This window comes from Anas platyrhynchos, chromosome 5 (assembly GCF_047663525.1).
Source record: "Anas platyrhynchos isolate ZD024472 breed Pekin duck chromosome 5, IASCAAS_PekinDuck_T2T, whole genome shotgun sequence".
Lineage (NCBI taxonomy): Eukaryota > Metazoa > Chordata > Aves > Anseriformes > Anatidae > Anas > Anas platyrhynchos.
The window spans coordinates 37,514,442-37,536,179 of NC_092591.1; the positions used below are offsets into that span (position 1 = coordinate 37,514,442).

The 21,738-nt window shown below is 44.7% G+C and overlaps 1 protein-coding gene and 1 long non-coding RNA gene across 19 annotated transcripts in view; one reads left to right on the forward strand and one right to left on the reverse strand.

The window, feature by feature from the left end:
• RAD51B (RAD51 paralog B) overlaps positions 1–21,738 on the reverse strand; it is a 474,920-nt gene that overhangs the window by 107,228 nt on the left and 345,954 nt on the right. The window contains exon 11 of one of the 18 annotated variants that reach the window (XR_011809707.1): positions 4,938–5,048. The exons of the other annotated variants lie outside the window; for them this stretch is intronic. The gene's annotated coding sequence lies outside the window, so the exon portion shown is untranslated. The remainder of the gene's footprint in view (positions 1–4,937; positions 5,049–21,738) is intronic. 18 annotated transcript variants of the gene reach the window in all.
• Positions 2,197–13,922, forward strand: LOC119717003 (uncharacterized). Its single transcript, XR_005265909.2, has 3 exons — positions 2,197–2,871; positions 10,492–10,732; positions 12,592–13,922. It is a non-coding gene; the product is annotated as an uncharacterized lncRNA (long non-coding RNA).

The following is a 21,738-nucleotide window of genomic DNA, read 5'->3' on the forward strand; positions in this document are numbered from 1 at the left end:
GGCAGGGGAAAACCACTGGTCCCTTTCGGCTGTACAAACACTGGCAGTCGCTGTTCTGAGATAGATTTGGTCCCCTAGAGCAACAGGCACGAAGAACTGAAAATCTCTCAAAATTCTTAATGAGGTATTTACACTTATCGAATATAACAGCAACACAAAACAAAACAAACAAACAAAAAAACACAAATCAAACAAAACAAAATGAAACAAAACAAAAAAAAGAAACGTGTTTTGGGACCCTTCCAGAAAAAGGGGGATTTCAAAACCAAGCCTACACCTATCCTCCCAGCAGGCAAAATTTCCGGTCTATTTTGAAAAGTCCTGTGTATACCCTCACTGCATTCCTCCTCCTCCCCCTCCCACCAAAAGAAAAAGTTAAGGCAAATTTCTGGGCATAGTTTAAAAGCCACAAAACTTCCTCCATGTGTGTATACTCCAGCTCCACTGCAGATATTTGGAGTTACATAAAACTGGGCAGTTAGTGATTCTGGCAGCTGAAAAATTACAAAGTTCAGGGGCTGAGGAGGGCGTGGGCCAAGCTGAAGTTTTCCAGAGCACCGTACCAGATGGAAAGAGGAAAAATGCTTCTCTCTCGAGGCTCAGAAAGGTGGAGTTAGAAGCTCTGAACTCAAACAAATTGCAGGGAATGTTCTCCATTCCCTATTCCCTATGAGCACTGTTTGGAGATGTTGGTTATCAGGGATGGTTTGGACCTTAAAAAGCAATGAACATGCCTTTCTGTATGTGGCAATGCAATGCTTTTACAGTGACACCACAGAGACTGACATGCTCTGGTTATCCATCATCACCAGAGCCATGCAAACCTTCTCCCTTGTGAGCCAGCAGCGCGTTTCCATTTCCATCTGGCCGCTTGATGCGTAAGGATGAGATCAAAGCTCATCATGTAATAAACTGCTCTAGCTACCAACCGTGCTCCCAGTCAGCACATTTACACTAGAAGATGGTTTTGTGCTAAAACATCTGTTTACAGATATGATGCTAAACAGAATGGCTACATTTAAAAATATGGTTGAAGGCAGCTAACTCCAATGGTCTGGACTTATAACTATTGAGGTAGGAACAGGCACCCTTCTTAACTTCTCTGAGTACCCCCCAGTGTGTTAGTTAATACACGGTGTGAGATGCTGGAAGTTTTCAGTGTAAGTAGTCTCAGCTGGGTTTTACTGGGTTTTAAAACATCTTGGCTAGTCAGGCCTAATTTTCTAGGTCTGGACAGGGTTTTAAAATGTGCTTTCAAATGTGACTAGCTGTGATCACACTAAGGACAAAATAGCATTTAAACATGTGCTAGTTAACAAACAGTAGAATACTATGTCCAGTTTTAAGCCATACAGTACAAGAGAGACACTGGCAAACTGAAGCAAAGTCCAGTGGAAGAGCCCTAAAATGGTCCTAAACCAAACAATTTGAGTTCAGCCTGGAGAAGGCTAAGGCAGGAGACTTCAGATAAGATGACAGAATGAGATTAGAATTTGATTATTTTTACAAAAACGCTCTTACAGAAACCAAATTTAGAGATTTCACCAAAGATAATTCGATAATTTGTCCACTAGGAACTGCAATAACTCAATTCATGTAAGTGAAAACTGATTTTTGATTATCGTCACAGGCTAAAATGGAAAGTGGCCCAAGCTACCTAGAGAGGAGATGCTGTATATATCACAATACCAACTACTAAAAGTAACTGAATCACTTAGTCTTACGGATGAAGATCTGGTTTAAAGACTGAATTTTCTGCATGGTGTCATCAGTCCTCAGCAACAGAGGCATGACACGGTCCAGTCTCTTTACCTATTTATTTTGAACACACAAAAGACTTAAACTTCTCTGAGTATAGAATCAGTCATCTAACTAAATAAAGCTACTACTTATGTGCTATGTGGTCTTGGTCAAGTCACTCAAAAGCTTACCACTTGAGATTACGGCTCTGCAGCAGTCTAAATTAAACTAACTGTTGGCTTATGTGGTCCAGCTCTGGCTATGCATTCCCATTCCTCCCTTACACCCAAAACATTGCTCATTAAGCCATTCACCAAGCCATTTCACTGATTTAGGGGAGCATAAAACTCACCTAACAAAAAGCAAGTAACACATCCTTTGCCACAAACAAGGATCACAGGAACAGCTAAACCTATAGGTAAGAAGTAACATTTAACCTCATTTAATTTTAGATAGATGTAAATTTTGACAGGTTTGGGGTTGATTTTTTTGTTTGTTCATTGTTGAGAAGGGAAAGGGAAATTTTGAAAAACAAGATAAAGTGCTCAGTCTCCTGTACAAACCATATTCCATCATGCTTTTTCTGTTACTATCAGGTCAATTTCCTTAGGGAAATGTTGAAGTGAAACTTAATGAAACTGTGAATGCTTGCATGAAAATGTTTGTTTTACAATGAAAATACAGGCATGCCATGACAATACTTAGTGTGGGAGGGAGAACGCATTTCAGATACTTTTTGTATCTTACAGAACATTATGTAATTTGTCACTTAGATGTCACTAAGCTACATATAAAAAAAAAGATCAGACATACCAAATAAAAATTATGCAAATGCCTTTTTTTCCCTGTGGTATGGTCTGTAGGATCCAGGGTTCTGACCCAGTAATACCCTCAGTCTGGCAAGTACGTGCGTGAGTGGAAGTTGCAGGACCCTGCTGCACCACAGCACTCTCAATCTGTGCTGGAGCCCCCTTGCAGACCTTGGTGACCTGCACAGTCCTTTTTTTTTTTCTTTTCTGCCTGGGATCTGGCAATGACCTCCTGCAACCTAACTCCTCTCCCCACCAGTGTTTTCTCCAGGCTCTGAGTCGACCTGGCTAATGCTTTTAGCTGTAAGGAGATGAAAAGAAGGTAAGAAAAAAAAAAAGGGGGGGGGAGAAAAAAAAAAAAAAAAAGCAAGCCCTGCAGATGAAAGTCTGAGGCAGTGTTTTCCTTTCCAAAGTGCTGCTACATTCCCATAAGCTTGTGGTTTCCTGCATTCTGCTGGAGGGCTTTTTTTAAAAAATCCTTTTGGTGATATCTGAAGAGGGAAAATGTCCAGCACTAACAGGAGGCCTTTTGTTCTATTCGTTTCTAAGTGGACTTTAACCCAGTTACTACAGACTGAGTCACTGTAGAAACAAATAAAATAAAAGCCCTCTGTTTTGTCCCTCTGGACAGGTCAGGGACATGTTAAGTTCTGTTCTCCCTTTCCTACTTTATGGAATCAGTACTGGACCTGGCATTGCACTGCACTAATAATGAACATAGTTTATGGCTGTTCTTTTTTATATGTCCTGGCAACCCCTACAGAGTTGATATTTCAATAGAGCCAACATTTCATTAACAAAATAAATGCACAAGGGGTGTATCTATGGGTAACGAGATAAAATTAAATGGAAGAAAGGCTTGCTAGCAGGGACCAGTAAGATCTGTGTAAGCATGACACATAAAGGTGCATGTCTGAGCTATTTTGGTACTTTCTCACATCTCAAATCTCTTAATAACTCACAGCAAACAACTGCTTGTCTCTGAATATGACCGTAAGATTCCCTTGCCATCAGGCTGAATTTTAAGCTGAATTTGAGAATGAATCATGATCATTCCCTGCAGTTCAGTTTGCTATGACAAGTTATATCCTGTCACCATACATCCATTTTAGGATAAATCACAATCTATTCAGACCCCAAACATCTAAACTAAAACAGATCTAAAAAAAATAAGCATCTCATGCATAGGCCTGTAGTTCCCTGGGGCGTACTGAGGCTCTGAAAATCTTTTTGCACAAGAGGATTCACAACTGCCCCGTCTCCCCCCCTTCTCTTACCAGCCCGCCTTCCCTGGAAGCCTTTTTAGCTCCTCAGCCTTCCCTTATCTCTGCAGTCTCAGCACTGGCCAAACAGCTGCCTGCTGGAGCTGCCAGCACAGAGGCAGGCTGTAGGCTTGCCTTTGCCACCCTCTTGTACCCTCCTTTGGAGCTGGTTTCTACAGTGCTTATCTGAAGCCATTGTGTTGCCTTCCAGTAGCCTCCTTCCCAGTCCAGGGTACTCCAATTCATTTTTAAAGTGGGCCATACTGGGAGGGAGCTAGCAGTAGGTGGGCCAGCAATGCCTTTAACAGCTGTGGGGTGGGCATGCATGCAGAGGTGGGACAGCAGGAGACTGGGACACTCAGTAGGGAGAGGTTTGTACCAGCACGGGACTGCTCTGTCAGCACAGAGAACTGAACTCAAGCAAAGCCCAGACCGTGCCAGGCCATGGGTGTGAGTCAGCAGGAGCTGCACATGCGGCCAGCATCGTGCCAGGCATGGGAGGGCAGAGCACGGAGGGCCAGGACTGCACCAACACCAGCGCTGCTGTGCAGTCGGGGCTGTGCTCAGCACCACACCAGGCCTCCTGCTCCCCATTCTGGCTCCCAGTCCCCAGCAAACTTGTCCTACGGCCTCGCTGCAGAGGTTTGCTGGAGAGCAGAAGTACTTTGGCCATTTCTCCTTTTCTCAGTTCAATTTCATGTGCCTGTCTTGGGATACCTCAACCCTGAAACAGTCCAGAAACCGTTGGTCCAGAAACTCTGCCCTGCCAGAATAGCTAAGGGTAAAGGGCTTGCACAGCAAATGAAAAGCGAATGTGAACTCTTACCCTATTGTCTTGTTAACACTATATTCTGTCTGCAGGAGCCTATCGGTGTATACAAGCTGCAGCACAAGTTGTTGAAAAACAAATCAACTGGTGAACAAAGGTGGTTAGAAGGGTCTGCAATCTTGAGGCTGCACTGCATCATTATTCCTACCTTCTTACATTTCTTTTGGTTTATTCTGCAATAGCCAAAATAGACCAAAATAGAGTCTAAGTTCAGCACAATTTGGGAGTGTAGATGGCTGACTGCTCTTTCCATGTTGTGGTAGCAGGAAGGAACACCAAGAGAGCATCTTGCCTTACCTTGTTCCTTGCTACTACATGCAACTAAGATGGTCCTCACACCACTTGGGCCAATGGAAAAGATGCAAAAGAAATTCCATCCCAACTAGAGAGCTGGATAGATTCCAGAGCCTGTCAAGAGCAAGTAAAACAGCAAAACATTCTGAAGTTCAGATGGCAGATTCTTTGGGACATTTTCCAAGCAAATTTATGTTCATTTCTTGGCTGAAGCCAACTTTAAACAGAAATTAGAACAGTGAACATGGAGAGATGTTTGTGACCAGCAGAAGCAAAACATCTGGGCTTTTGCCGGAGACAACTGAGCTCCAGATGTTGTCAACATCACAATTCTAGGAGTGCCAATCGCTTTGCAAGCTGCCCTGAGAAAGGTCACGTCACTGAACTCTTGGTGACTGAATGTCTTTTGTACGGAGAACTCCTCTCCCAGATGTGCAATGCTTGCTGGAGTTCGGTGCAATTTGCTTTGTTACCAGATTAGGCAGAGGGGAAAGAGAGATCACAAGGAGATATTCTACTTTATGAGAGCAAGCTGGTCTCATAGATACTGCATGAGTTGTGCTTGTGCTAATTCCTTTTGATACATGCTGAGTGCATTCCTTGATACAAGATGCTGCCTCAAGCTGTCAGTAAGATAATGAAATATCGGTACATCAGCCCGGTCAGTTTATAGGAATGGCACTCGTTAATATAGATACAGTTTACAGATCCGAATCAATGACGACATTGACTTCATGTTTCCCTGGAGGACACTGTGCTACTGAGAGAAGTACTAACATAAGTTCATGTTAGAGCATGTCTTGCCAGCAAGTAGCATAGACAGAAGGAAAACATTTTAATCTCCTTTCAGGACAGAGGTCTTTCTCAGCCTTGGTTTGTAACAACTGAACTCCTTAGTTCCAGATCACTTCTTTTGCTTCTTAATCTTTGAGTCCCTGACACTGATAAAATGCTGATCATCAATTTTAGAAGCACTGTAACCCTCACACCACGTGTCATCTGTTTCCCTTCAGTGTTGCGCACATAGACCCCATAGGCCATGTTTGTGCATGTGACAGAGGAAGGAAAAACAGAGGACACATGATCTGAGGGTTATAGTGAGACTACGTGCATCTGCTTTAGGACGCAATGGTATAGCACAAATGAATGCAGTGTGTTTGCATGACACGGAGGCACATGACTAAGCATACCACTGGACAGCTCTGTGAAGATGTGAGTGAAACGGATTCTCTTTTGTAAAAGCTGGTCTCCCTGCCAGATTTTTTTTTTCCAACTCTACAGTTACTTCGCAATGTGAAAAGCTTCGGAATGAAATCTGTTTTTTGACACCGTGTATACTAGGAAGGCTTAAGAATCGTCTGTGTACTATCTGCTGCAGAGTCAAAATGTGCCTCAGTGAGAAGCACTGCACTTTATATAATAAATTGATTGGAAAATGGGTTTCAGCAGCAGAATAATATAACTTGCATCCATTTGCCTCTCAAGAAGGGATGCACAAAAGAGTCTGTCACTTAATTCAGCAGAGTGTTCAGTGGGTCAGCCTGGGAACGTACTTATTGACAAAAGGGCACATTATGGCTTTAGAGCTTGTTGGAATGAAGCAGGCTTAAATATGAGTGTGTATACAAATTGTTTTATCATATAAATTGTTGGTTGCTCTTTCTGATATACTCCAATGCGCAACAGCCTCTTGCTCAGAAATTAACCTAATCCGCACATGAACTGAGCTTCTTTTCCTGCTTCATTGCTATCACAAACAGCTGTTTTCTGCCTATTTGCACTTCATGCACAACTTCAGTTACCTTTTTAATTTCATAACTACTGAAGTAAGTTCATGATGAATTCTAACAGTTGTTCACACAAGGCTGCACTGCCTACATTTAGTATGCAGTATACCCAGAATCGAAGTTTAAAAAGACTTCGCATCAGCAAACGAACAATAAAAAAAAAAACAAACAGAAAGCTGTTTGAGCAGAGGAATGAATTTCTGCTAAGACCTTTGACAGTAGATTCATTGGCCTCCAGCTGATCAGACAGACTTTCGGCTACTTGCTGGCTTTATTCTCGGGCAATCTGAAGACATTTGGGTAGTGCATTTTAAACCAATTGATTGTTTTCTCAGAGTCTACATAGGGGTCGGGAAAAAGGGGAGTATCTTTCTTGCTAATGTTAGCTAGACAATGGCAGCTTAACTGTAAAGCCCCCTAAAAGAGAATAAGCCTATTGTGTCCCCAGTGTGTTTCCCACATTTCAAAGGCCACTAAGTAGCACCAGCATCTTTGCCTCTGGGTTACTGAGAAGACAGACTCTTATGCTTATTAAATGATGGCTTTCCCTAATGATTTGAAACAAAAAAGGCACACACATAGGAAGCCAGAGATGTGCACATTTAAGGCTTCTCCTGCCACAAGGTCAAACACATGAAAAGACACAACAAAAAGTTTGGCCCTGAGATACCGGAGTGGACCCACTCGCCCATCTCTCCCACACCGGCCCTTACCCTCTTTTCTACTGCGAGAGCCCCCGGTTCCAGCACAATTAGGCGCAGCACCAATGGCATTTCTGCTGCCTCTCCTTCCACTTGGCTTCACTGCTGAGAAAGAAGCTTGTTCGGCGGGGAGGCGGGCACCGCTGCCTGAATAGTCTCTGAAGCATTCATTATCTCCCGCCTAATTACATGGCCGACATAGTGTTGTTGTTGTGGGAACATTGCATCACATTAATCAGCTAGGGGATGTGCCAAGATGAAAGGGTCCCCTTGTGTCTGCTCTCTGCTGTGGAAAATGGGCAGGAGGGCGGGGGAAGGCGCGGGGTATTTATCAAGTCCCAAGGGAGGGAAGGCACAGCGGGGGCACCCGAGCTCAGCCCGGCCCCGCCGCCATCTTCCCAGGCCAGCTCTGGTGGCACGCACGCTTTTTGTGGTCACATATGGTGGAGGACTGACAGCCTCAGAGCCAAAAACCTTCACCACAGCAAGCTATGAGCAAGGGCAGTGTTGTGGCCTGCTGCTCGGCTGCTCCTCCATAGCCTGTCCTGCCCTCAGCCCTCTCTGACAAGGCAGGGGAGCTCCTCTTTGAACAACCAACTAGGCATTCAGCTTCCACCTGCCCTCTGGGCTTCACGGAAAGGCACTGTCCCTTGAAACACCCTCCAGACATGCTTTTCTCCAACAGCCTCTGGGCCAAATGTTAAATAGTAGCTGTGACCAGCCTCACGGATCAAGGTCAAGCTAGTACCCAAAAGCAAAAGTTCAATTTCTCAAAGCCTGCTGGTGAGAGCCCCAGTTCGCCCACATGGTGTAATTTTTAAATGGACTCTTGAAATCTGAGATCTCATTTCCTCCTATCTTTGTCCCATTTGTAGGACATTTAAAAGGCTTTGTAAGGCCTCGCATAGATGCTTCTGTGTGCTGGGGCTGGGGGGAGGGCTGAGGCATCGACACTGGGCTGTTTGGCACCCTGCAAAGGACCGGGTCTGACTGGAATACCAAGTGCCAGTGCTCGGCTGAGCTGTTCAATGCTGTGAGATGCAACAGCAGCGCTCCGGAGAGGATGAGGAAAGGTGATGGAAAAATGAAGACATTACGAATGCAGTTCCTTCCATCCGTTAGACTGTCACATTCACTTCTAATTCGATCAATTCAGATCAGCCCCCTTTAAAATCCTCCAAGGACTGGCACTAGCTCGGGCTCAGATCTCTTCCAGCTTCCCCTCCTGCAGGCCGCCTGCCCATCATGGCATTTCTTCACTTAGCTGTTCCGCAGGTTGACTTCAATTGCTTTGAATTTAAGCATCTCGCCTCCAAACCCTATTGTTTTTGCAATGCATCTGGCTTATTAACGTAGGCTATTAAAGCCACTTTGGAAGCAGATTTACCGAGGTGCAGATAAGTTTATCTGCCACAAAGTAGGTGTGAACGCCAGTTCCTGCTACAGTGACTGCTGCCAAGTCCTCCCACTGGTATCCCATGATCTTTTGTGGACAATTGGGGCAGCCTGCTTATCTGCATGCCACCTGCTGTGCAGGAGTCACCCTGACCCAGTGCCACCTTTCTATTCAAATACTGGTGCCGCGTCAGGTGGTGTTCTTCAGATTTCAGCACACAAGGAGCATCACTTGTGTGGTGCTGGACGGTCCTGTGCTATGCAACTTGACTTCGTTGCCCTCTGGTGAGAGGAGTACACACAACAGGGTCTCTCAACAGTTTGTTTTTTTCATGGAGATCAAATGGGACCTGCATTCTACATTACAAGTGGCAACCAAACCAAAGAAGGGCAAGCTTCCAGGGTATCTTGTTGCATATAATGTAAACCAAGTTGTATGGAGCGAGAACAGATTCTCTGTCCTTTGTGCACATACATCCTTCAAAAAAGCCCACTCTGAGAGCGGTCTGTGCACTTGCTAGCTTTTCTCTGCTGCTCAGACTGGGCTGCCTTACACACAGTGCCCTTGGTACTTTATTACTCTTCCCTCAAGCTGCCAGGACACTGGTGCTCTGGCCGTCTCCTTCCCAGTAATTCGGCAGGACGGGGAGCATTTTGCCATGTCTGTGCTCACTGAGGCCTGGGCAAACCACGGGAATGGAATCCCAACCTGAAGACAAAACATCATTTTATCCCTGGTGGTGTTAGGGTTATTATCTGAACAGTAACTAGCTGTCCTTTTTGTCTCACTTTTGCCTGACAAAAGTGAAGTTCTGAACTGAGATCACTGCAGTATATCCTGTGCTAAAACTGTCCAGCTTACATAGGAGAAAAAAAAAACCTGAGAGATAACATAGTCAAAGAACTCTGGTCTCTAATCTACCAGATAGATAAAAAGACAGAAGCACGAGGAAGATGTCCTACAGCATGATACAGGAGAGATGATGACAACGAAATGTGTCAGACTTTATAATTACTGCTAATGAGGTTAATCTAAGGGCAACTAATCCTGTGGGAGAACACAGTGTCTTGGGGATCAAGGTCTTCTCTGAAATACAGGAATGTTTTGTAGCCCTCAATCTCTAATGCCTCTCTCTTTCTGGGACATCCATGGTCCCCCAGCTCAGAAATGCCTCCTTTTTTCTGAGCCACCCCAGCAATACGCAGTCAGAGATTCCTACCCCCTCCAAGGTGGTGGCTTATCTGTTGGCATCCTGCACCCCAGAGCAAAGAATGGGTTTGCCTCCTGCTTGCACTAGCTCCTGACTGCAGAGGCACAGGCCTGTGTGTGCACTGTGGTTTGTTTTGAAAAGTGCCTTCTGATTTATGTTTTACCACCACTGCCAGATATTCCAGGTCTCCAGCTTTCTTTTGGCCCATCAGTCAAGGCATCATGAGGACCAAATGCAGATGTGCCAAATGAAGAGCTCCAGTAAGAGGTCTAGAGTAAAAACCTGCTGTTTCCATTTCCTTGTCCTTTTCATGGACCCCTCTCACTGCCACACTTGTGACTACACAACAGTCCTGCAGCAACCTTTGTGGATTAAACATTGTACAAATCATAGTGTTTCTTCCAGTTTTGGGGACTTAACTTTGAACCCTTTTTTTTTTTTTTTTTTTTTTTTTTTTGCACAGGCACCAAAAAGGTGACAATACAAAACAGCCATTGGAATTCTTTGTTTTGGCACAAAATTTCATTGCTTCTGATGAGGAAAACTATCTCAAATGTTGTCGATCCCAGTGGAGGGAAGAGAAATAGGGCAAGTGGCTGCTCTACACAAAGCTCTCCAGTCCCCAAGTGGAAGTATCTCCAAAGGTCTCTGGGAAGGCCCCGCTGAGCCACATCCAAAAAGCCCAGGACCAATCCCAAGCACAGGTACGTTCTGTTTCATTGTTTCACCCCACTCTTCATGTGACAGCTTTCTTTAAAATCCCACAGTACCTCTTTGTCATCTGGAAACATCATTTCTGGCTTGCTTTCTCTTTTTCTTGCTCTCTGATTTCCAAAGGACTCTTAACTGAGAACCTGTTTTCTCCCTTGCCTCTACACTTTACTTAACTCCACTTTACATATTCTATTAAAAATAAAATAAAATAAAATAAAATAAAATAAAATAAAATAAAATAAAATAAAATAAAATAAAATAACACTACAACTGAAAAAAAAAAAAAGAGCTAAAGTCATTTAACAGTAACTGCAGCATTAGTGCCTATCTCTCACCGGTGCCAAAGGTGAGAGGAATTTTAGTAATTCAATAGATAGATAAGATAGGAGAGATAATTTGATTTAGTATTTGGCTGTACCATCTTTCTGAAATACAGTGAGGCTAAAAGAATGCTAAAGGTCACACGATATGTTTCTTAAGGTAAAAGAAATAACTTTTTCTAAGGGGATACATTCATTCCAGGTGCAATTTTAATATTTTTAACACTTTGCCGAGAGTCACCCTTTAAAGGAAGCTCTTGTCCCACAGCTCTGCAGCGATTTTTAAGCGAGTACTTTCCCTCCCTCCACATCCCCACACTAACACCAAGGGTGCTCACAAGGAAATCCCAACAGGCAGACTGTTATTCAGGCCATTTCTGCATTTCTAAGGCTCATCGACCTTTCTTTTGTCAGATAAAAGCTTCCCATCTCTTTAAGCCCTTCATTCTTGCAATAGTCCCACAGAAAAGTTGACATCCTTGGCAAGGAGAGTGAAAAGCAGCTTGTCCGCCCTTCCCAATAGGCCAGGCTGGAGTTGTTTTAGCCTGTTTAAATCTCTCCCCTATTTATATGCTAATGTTCGGTATCAGCAGAAAGTATAAACAGTGTTGTTTACAGCTCCCTATAGTCTGTGAGCACCAAGCTGCTAGGAGAATACGGTGTACTGGCCAAAGAGATGTATTTATTGACAATGAAAACGGCCACTTCTAAGACTCTGAGAAACAAAACTGAACTGTAAAAATGCAGTGTCAGCCAACAATATAACCGTACAGAGCAGGACTGGCAAAAAGCCATTAGCCAGGGGGTCAGTAATGGGCCCCGGGGAGCTAGGAGACTTCATTTTTAACAGGGAGAGATCTGGGGAGACCTTGAGCACAGAGACCTCTGAGAAGAGAGCATCAAGCTCTTTGGCAAGGCGGCTTACATGCTCCATTTGCTATTATTGCAGATTTTTGTTAGTGGATAATGGCTCATAGCTTGGCTCACAACTCTCCTGGATCCTGAAGTGAATTAAACTCTCCTAAGAAAAACAGCATGGTCTAAAGGAGCAAGCACAGGAATTCTTGAGTTCAGATCTTGGCACTCTATTTCACTATGTGACTCTTTTCACCAGGAGAGCATTAGTTATTAAAAATAACAATAACAGCAAAACCAGGAAGCAGTGAGGATGTACATCAAAGATGTTTGTGCAGTGTCAAGCTCTCTGAAGACATTAGATACCGAGCCTGCCTCTACATCAGCCAACAAAACGTTGCCCACTGTAATGGCACTCCCTGCTCAAACTGGGGGAAATACCTGCTTAACTCAGCAATGCCTTATCTCCCAGGAAATAAAGACTAAAAAGCCTTAAAAAATCCCATCTACCACAGTGTCTACTGTGTGCAAGTCTCTCATGATTGTATAGTCACTGATGAAAGATGCTAGACTGGCTGACCTGGCAATCTTTATAATGTTTTTTTTTCACTGAAAGATGGAAAAAGGCTGTGACAAAGTTTAACTCTCATTCTTCTACCACATATATTTTTCAGCTCTTGCCAGATGTGATTCTCTTCTCTACTTCCAAGAGGGACAATCCAGGGGACTTTGACTAAAATCCAAGGGACAAGGGAACCCTCTCATGACTTGAAGTCACCCAGACCAACTGAGCTGCACCAGCTGCCTGCAGTGACAATACCACACTCTGCTCTCTATGTGGGGGGACTCCAGTGGCCAGATCATCTCCTCAGTGGCCCAAAGCACATCACACCCATCCATACCACTGCCTCTCCTGCTGGGCAGTCTCAGACAAGCTGCCAAGAAAGGACTGAGTTGTTTTTTTTTTTTTCCAGACCTCACAGTGGTCCAGCAAAAACAGTGTGAAGACACATGGGTAGGACAATGTGAATTTGCTTGGCTGTTACTGGAGAACTATCCATACATTGTAAATTAAAGGAAGCCACCTACTCAGCAACTTTGCGTCGGCACTAAATTCACGAAAGGGTAAAATGCCAGAGGACCACTTGTAATGGCATTGTGCCTTGTCAGAGCAGCACAGCCACAAAAAAAAAAAAAAAAAAGTTTGAGGTGCTGAACAATGAGAGTATTATATTGGCAAAGATGTGCTTTTCTTCCAGTGGGAATTCAGTCACTAAGTGCATCAAGAGGATTTACAGCAACCTTTTGCTGTAATAACAAGATATAGGCCTACATGAAAATCCCATGTTTGGCTGTGGCACACTGGCTAAGACTGCTCTGTCTCCTTCTTGCAGTGAGTTCCCAAAGAAGGAAATTGCTTATTTCTGCTACTACAGTATGTCTGAAATCAAGGAGTAGTCTGGTGGTGCCATGCCAAATTTTCCGATGCATAAAGTTTCTCTGTCTCCCGAGTTAAAGTAATCTGCATGTGGTCTTGCACATATTACTTACATCATCTTTTTAAGAAACTTAATCCGTCCAGTTTCAAGCTTTGAAGTTTTTCTGTACAATGTAAAAGGGTTAAGTCTACCCAGACTGCGTCAGGTGCCCTGCATGCATTACACCGCGTATTTTGTGGGATTACAAGTGCTTATCAACTGTGCAAATAAACCAGTCCAGTGTATTTATTCCACTCAAGATTGTCTGAAACTGGTTCATTTCTAATAACTGTCAGCTAAACCACTAAGCCAGGTGGGGATGATTCTTGTTGGAGCCGTTTTGAGCTCTAACAGCAGTTTCTAAATCTCCTTCCATTACTTATTATTAATTACTGTTTGTTAAGCACCAGCAGTGCAATCGGTGCTAGGTAAAAGACAAATAAAGGCAGCCCCCGTACCAAGGGGTTAACCTTTAAGCACAAGGCATATCAATTAAGATCACAGTATGAACAGCGAGAGACGCCTTGAATCTGAAGCCAGGAGCCGGGATTTCAGTGATTGTATTTCTGGCGTCTGTGTCTGTAAGAGGATAAAAAGGCACAGAAGTGTTTTGGGGTAGGTGGGGGTTTCGGTCAAATTGAAAACTGACGCACCTAAAACTAAGAGGGAGAACTGCAGATGCACTTCTTAGATATGTGTCTACAGAAATATTAATAAAGAAAAGGCTAGAATGTAGTCTTACATAATTCATTGCTGCTGGGACACGGGCCGGGAGGGAAGAATGGAAAAAACAGTCCATAAAGATGCCAATAGTTTCTAAGCAGAAACATCTGTTGAAGTCTTAAAAACGGCCAGGCCTGCAGCAAGCTCAGCAACAGGAAAGCCTGTAGTTGATCACCCCTACCCTCATCAGCCCCATGCGCCCCTGCCCCTGGGATCCGCGCGGAGCTTGGAAGATAACTGACACCATGAATCAAGCCCGGCTTCTTTCTTCAAGGGGAAAGGGGAGGAACAGAGGGCCAGGATGGGCGTCCGGGGAAGACGAATGATTATTTGGAATGGAGGTATTCAGGAAGAGTTACAAAAGAGTAAGGGAACACGCAAAGGGAGACCTAGTGGCTTATCCACTCTGCCCCAAAGGGGCCAGTGCTTGGAATTTCCATTGCTCTGTCCAGTTTAATTTTAAATGTCTCAAAGCAAAAGGCCTCGCTCCCCTCGGGAGGCTATTGCAAAATCCCACAAATCATCTGTGTCTTTTACATGACTGCCCCTTCCTTTGTGATAGTTCATTTAATTTTCTTTGTTTTCTCTTGATATTCAGCACTGCCCCTAGACATATCAGTTCCAAACAGCAATTTCTTCTTCCTGAAAACATTTTTCTCCCTTCTGCTGTCTTCTCTCAAGAAAAGAGCTATCTTAAAAATATCTGTGGAAGTTATTATTTTGTGCACCTCTGCAGGATCTGCATCTGCCTGCCGGAAGACAGCATGGTTCTGTTGGATCTTACAAGGCTCTGTGAAATGGGGACCTCAGCTGCTGTATTACAAGAGAAGTATAAATTGGCAAAAATTCTTGTATAGTAAGAGTTTGGAGCTTTCCCTTCCCAATCGCTGATCATTTCAGATGCCAATTTTGGCAAACTGCTTACTAGGTCATGTTAAAGCTTCTTTAAGTATATAAAACTTTAACCACCAAGAAAGCCAGACTTCAATCAACAACAATGAAAAGTTTAACTACCAATCTTTGGGTAGGATATTCCATTTTTCTTTCAAATCCAAAACTCAAGCAGCCGATGCTATCTGTGGGATTGGGCAGCAACCTAGCAGTAAATTTCTGAGTTTATAAAGGATCCTCTTTTAGAGTCAGTGGTGACTGGAGGATCATGAGAACTGTATTTCACTTCTCAAAAAAGGTAATATTCGAGTGCTTGGGATTTCTAAAGTATTTACCCTGCACTTCTGAAAATCTAAGCAGAAGCCTTCCCCTCCCTTGAAGTAATCTCTAACATTTTCCTGTTTTTCCATGTAAAGAGAAAATAGCTTTTCTACATAAAGCTAGACCAAAGGGTCAACATATGACTTCGATTGGAACTCTTGCTGTAATGTTAACTGTGCAATCCACACACAGAATGACAATAACATAAATGAGCAGAGCGGGAGGGAGCAGAGTAGTGGTTAAAGTCATCAGATGCTCAAAAACAAACTCTGCAGTTTCCACTATTCATCAGTTTTCGGATTTTGACCTAAGTCTGCACTCAAATTGGCACTTTGTGATTTGCTTCCTGGCCCAAATGCCCAGAGTCCTCAGCGCTGAACATCAAAGAAAAAGCTTGCTGCTTGAGTGGCTCCCTTCCAGCCTGCCTGGCTCTCTGCTCTTCCCCATCTTTTGCTTTTTTCATTAGATAGGCAGCTTTGGATAAGAAACTATGGAGCTTTGCAAGGCTTTGGGGATCCATTTATCAACTTTTGTAAGATCTTTTCCACCTTGACGCTTTTGCTTTCTGGCTATTTCTAGAAACACTGGATTAGGGAGGACTTCCTGATAGTGACCTTGTTTATGTTGTTGGTTGCAGAGCTACTTATCCTTACTTCAATGTCAGCAGTGGTACAAATAACATTACTAGTAGCAGTGGCACTAGACCTAGCTTTTTCATGTCACGCAGCTCAAAATGCCTGACCAAAAGGCCTTATCAGCAGCTTGGCTTCCCTTTCAGGTGTAGAGCAAAGTTTTCACGCTGCATGTGAGGCACCGGATGACTTCAAAGAACGAGAAACACAAAAAGGATTAGGGAGCTTCTTGCTTCCCGCTATTCCTCCTGCAGATTTGTAGCCAGTCTCAACCAGCTGCCTGCATCCAGTCTGGGCTCACGAAGCCCCAGTTCCCCGCAGGTCCTCTGGCAGCACACAGGAAGGGAACGGTCTCCAACAATGCAGGAGTAAAGGGAACTTTTAACTCAATGTTAAGCCTCTTAAAATATGAGCTGAGGTTCCTCTGAGATTTTATTAAATCTGCCAGCCTGTGAAATACTGCCCAGTGGATCAAAGACACAATGCGCCCTTTCTTAGCTTGTGTTCAGCTCTTCATGGATCTCCAAAGGGCAGTAGGGCTGCAATGTCTCGTTAGGTCAGTCACTAAATACAAGGAACCCAAAAATTCACCAGAGACCAAGAGTCAGGATGGGACTCTGCCATCCCTTGGGGAGCACGACGTCTGACCCTTTTAATTCATCTTCACTCCCTTCTCCCCCCAGTACACTGAGAACCACTCACTGCTGCCGATGTATAAAACCCTGCCACGACAACTACTAAAAAGGGCAGCTCCATGCTGGCATTGATCCTGCCTTCATCTCACTGCATTCATTGTCTATGAGAACAGAGGCAGGATTAGAAGGGGGTTTAGAGTGCAACCAGGCAGTAAGATTAATAACTGCTCTTGGGTTCATTCATGATCAATTGAGTGTGTGTGAATCTGCAGAGGACCTTCTTTAAACAATCAGTAGGGATAGTAGGGGCGGTTGTGGGACCAGAAATCCAGCAAAGCACGTTTCAGTTACACAGCATTTCTTGTGGGGAGGAATTACAGGTTTTGCTATCTCTAAGTCTGCAAATATGGCTCTGCTTGTGTAGATCTGCTGGTATTTACCCCCAGATCCATTATATACCTTATACTACCCAGAAAATCTACTGACTCCAACGGGCACACAGTCAAGCCTTATGTGAAGGAAAGTTTGCTATCAGGAACGCTTCCAGGTACACACTCGAAATGTGTCAGCTGCTTTTTAAACAAATTAAACACCTTGAAGCCTACAGAATAATACATTTCACCAGATTTGTCCCAGCTTTATCTCCTACAAGTAAATACAGATAAATCACATGATCTGGTTCCTTTTCCTGGAGGGTTAAGCATTTCCTTTAAGAATTCTTGTATATGTGAATACAAGATACAGCACGCACAGAGGTCACAGAGGTGACTATTAAATGGGCTTTCTGTGAACCACCACGTTGGTAAGACCTGCCTGCTCCAAGTTCAGGAGTTGCTCATGTACAAATGAAAGGTGCAGCCACTTGTGAATCAAAACTGTTTGGCCATGTTGTCCATTGATCACCTAATTCTGTTAACATCACAAATCAACGTATTTTTGCAGGACTTCGACTGAAGAGTAACCCAGGTGCACATGAGTGGGGAGTGCTTCTGGCCACCACTCTGCTGGGAGTGAACTCACGTGGAAAAGGCACATGCTGGGCTCTGATTAAAGAATATGCAGCATCATATTATGTTTATTTCCAGAAATACCCTTATTTTCTATGTGTGTCTCACTTTTTTTTCCTGAAAAACATCAAAATGAAGAACAAGCTACATCTAAAGGAATGCCCACATCCACTACTGAGATGGTGCTGAGGGTAGCAGTTGGCCTCCCTACACGGTACTACAGAACAACTTTGGAAAAAGGTGAAAAATAAGTTTCCCTATGTAATGGTCAACAATACCTCATAGGCATGTCAGTGCAGCCCTGGAATGCCTAGGGCCAGGCTTCAAAAATGTGGAGCCCTCCAGGCATTTTGCTTGGCCTGACAAAGGACAGGAGGGAGGGCACATGGTCGCTCTGCCCCTGCTGCACTCCCTACCACGTCCTGTAGGACCAGAATTCGTACTTGAAATAATGGAGCATTACCTGAATAGACATCCCACAGCCTGCATACAGCAGCTGGCCCTATTCCTAAGCATTTAGAAATTGGCCATCCCGATTTAATTGAAACAGCAGGAGAATTTATGGAAGCAAAATTTAATTCCCCTAACTGATAATTGAAAGATTAACTTCTGGAGGGAATGCCTTGAGATTTTTAATGACCACACACGATCAGGACCTTGGTTTAATATCTCAGCTATCCATATAGTGCTGACTAAAAGAGTGCTGAGGGTAGCAAAAAAGGGAAAAAAAAAAGGGGGGGGGGGAGGGGGAAAGACATATAGGCCTGTGCCACCCAATATGTAGTGTAAAGAGGTTAGTGTCAGACCCCAAAAATCTGTCTGTCCAAGGAACTTCTTATTGATTAGCAATTTATACTGGCATTAGTGAGAAGGAGTCCAGGAAAAACAGAGCTGCTACAGTGTGTTTTAAATCAAAACAAAACAAAAAATTCCCACAAAACGCCCACATGCTCTTGTTTTCATTAAGCCAAGTGCCAGTGGCTTCTGCAGACCTCAACCAAGATCGTTAATGTTCTGACTTGGACTACCTTTATGGGACCACCGTATGAGACGCTCATATTCACTCTCCACAGTAATTTTAAATTCTGTTTCCAATTCGTGCTAACCTCTTACCTCCCCCAAAACATTCATGAAAAATACACATTGGCATTGAAGGGAGAATGCAGCCCTTCCCATTTAACACGATACACTGGGGCAAGGGACAGGGGAAAGCAGAAGCAGGCTGTTCAGTGAGGCTGCACCAACTGGCCCAAGGTAGCTCAGCAATAGCTGTGTGGTGCTTTATCATCGCAGGGCTATATGACTTGATCAGATTATTATGAATTAGACCTTCTTAAATGCTGCTGAAACACAAACCTCTTCGGCCGCTTTAGCCCAGAGCAGATGATGGAAATCTCCTTTTTTGCTGATATGAAGCTGCTCTGCTTTGGGTTGGAGGCACAGCAGTCGGAGCAGCAAGGAGGACAGTGGGTAAGCAGAACGCATCGGTCTGCCAGGCTGTCACACCAGCACTAAACTCACTTAAAAAAAAACAACCAGGAGAGACAGCTGGTAAGATATCTAAGAATGCTGATACTTCTGAGAAGGGGAGTGAGACACGGGTCATTTGTAAAAATAGCAGAAACCCTGTCTGTAACTTCAGCAACGTTCAACTTTTGTATTTAAAAGGGTCCTTGGAGGCTGCGGCTTTCGTGCCCATACCCCAGCTCCCAGGGAGCCTGGGAAAATAAGCTCATTGTGTCGGAAGGCCTTGAAAGGGAAAGGCGGCTTGCGGGAGGACGGGAGGAGGGGAAGAGCAAGAGCCCAGCTTGAAAACGCATGGAACGAACTAGAAAACAAACACGTACCTACCCCGGCACGCACACAGGCCCTTAAACTCTGCCTGAACTCCGAAATCTGAGACCAAGCTGGTTTGGGAGCCACTGCTCACTTTTCTTCTTCTTCTCCCCCCTCCCATTTATTTTTTTTTAAAGTCATCGTTTTGTTTTCAATTACCTCCTCCTTTGTAAGGAGGAAGAGAAAAATCAGCAAAGTTTTGTGCGCGCGCGTGTGCGTGTCTCGCAGGCAGCTCAGGAAGAGCGAGCTGTCAAAAGCCCAGCCCAGTGTCTGGCTTTCTTGGTCCTGGTGAGGATTTTATAAATATTTGGGAGGTTGCACGGGGCGGGGGGGCTGCGGGAGGGCGGCTCGATAACTTTTGGGCCCACACAGCACACAAGTTTTGAAAGCCTGCTTTTCATTAGCATCGCCTAGCAACCCGCTCATCTGCTGCAAATCTCATCACGCCCCAGCAAAGCATCCACGGCATGCTAATCTTTTCATTTAATAGAAAAGCTGCTGTAATCTTTCTTCCTTTTCCTTTCTAAAAGAGCAGACAATAATAACGATAAAAAAAAAAAAAGACTCCAGCCCTGCTCCTCCTGCTGCCCCGCACCCCCGCCGGTGCTTTTGCCGACCCAGCGCTGCGCCGCGTTCCCATGGCCGACCCGTGTGTGTGTGTCCTGCCTGATACGGCCCAGCTGCGAAGGCGAGCTTGGGTCAGTTTTTGCTTTTTGTGTCAGGCGTGCTGGGAAGGGCGGGAGGAGAGGGGGAGTATTTTTCTGGCTCTGTGCTGAGAAAGGAAGGAGGAAGGCAGGGATACGGCACTCGCAGGCAGAGCGGCTTAAAGGCAATCGCTGGCTGCGGATCCTGTAACCGAAGCCTCCCCGGCAGGCAGGAGAGAACTGGTTTGTTCTGGTGTGTGCACATGCATGCGTGTGCATGTTTCGGTGTGGTGCACAAGCCCGAGCTCTCCCTACATCCACAGGAGGAGGGCGAGTGGTGCTCCCCAGCCGACGAATTCCTCCCCCGAGCAGCTGCACGGTGAGCCCAGCGCTGGAATCTCCCCGGGCCTTGCCTGTCCTTTCACTCCGAAAATATCACGCCTAAGGGGAGGGGAAGTGGTTTGGACAAAATAAGATTTGACCTGAGCATCTGCCCAGAACTGAAACCAAGCGTCTGCCTGCCAGAATTGTTGGCTTTCGATAAAGCTCTGATCATTTCTCTTGCCACCTGCCCATCTTCAAGCATGTCTGCGCTTTACGGGCCCACCCGGAAACACCAATCTGTCGTGAAACAGGCCATGCGTACAGCTCCTCAGCTGGACTCTGAAAACATGCAGAAAAGCACATTTTCAACTATCCAGGCCCATTTTTACAGATAAGCGCTCCAATAAACAAGGTCTGTGTTACCCTGCCCTGTGCTCTTCTGCCAGTCTCTTTCCCCTCTCTTTTTTTTTTTTTTTTTCTCTTTTTGTCTCTTTCTTCCATCTTTTTCACACTTTCAAATATGTCTTCTCCTCCCCGCTCAGAAAGAAGAAAAGTCCTCAGAAGTGCAGTTATGGGGGTGCCCCCCCTCTGCTTAGCACCCTGTCCTATTTCCTGAAGCTCTGACCCTTGGCCACCACCACACACACACGTGGCGATGGACAGCAGGCTCCCTCACAAAGAAAGATGTTTCCTTTTCCCCTCTCCAGCATAATGCTGGAAGCATTCCCATTAGTGAGGTGCTATAAAGATGACTGCAAGATCACAAGGCCCTAAAGCAAAGATTAAGTCACTTTGGGCAATAACGTTGTTGTCACACCTAGGGAAATGACAATGGGGCCATTGTGTAACAGATCAGGTAGAGATACTACAAATTTCCTAAGAAACCCAGATTAAAACTGGAGCAGTATGATGCCTTGGAAGCAGTAAATGTTATGTAAAGTTGGAAAAGATACTGATATTGTGGAAAACGTCACAGTGCTTTACATTCTTAAGTGGTATCAGGGCGAACAATTTATTTTCATCCCTATTCTTACATGTATAGCCCCAGTAACAAAACTTCGGAGAGCCCAGCCGAAAGGATGGCTGTAGGGCCAGGGGAAAGGACTCTGAGGAAGTTCAACCAATCTCAGCAACATCCTCTGGCAACAACTTCAAAAGGTTTCACGGAGCAGAGCGCCCACAAGCAGATGAAATGAGACCCTTCATGCACCATTTACTGCACTTGACAGGGAAGAACTGCCAGGTTTCAGAAAACACAGCCACCTCCTCTCTCTGCTCTTCTAAACAACTCCGGTGCTACCAGCTCCAGCTCCCTGCGCTGCAAACGTTT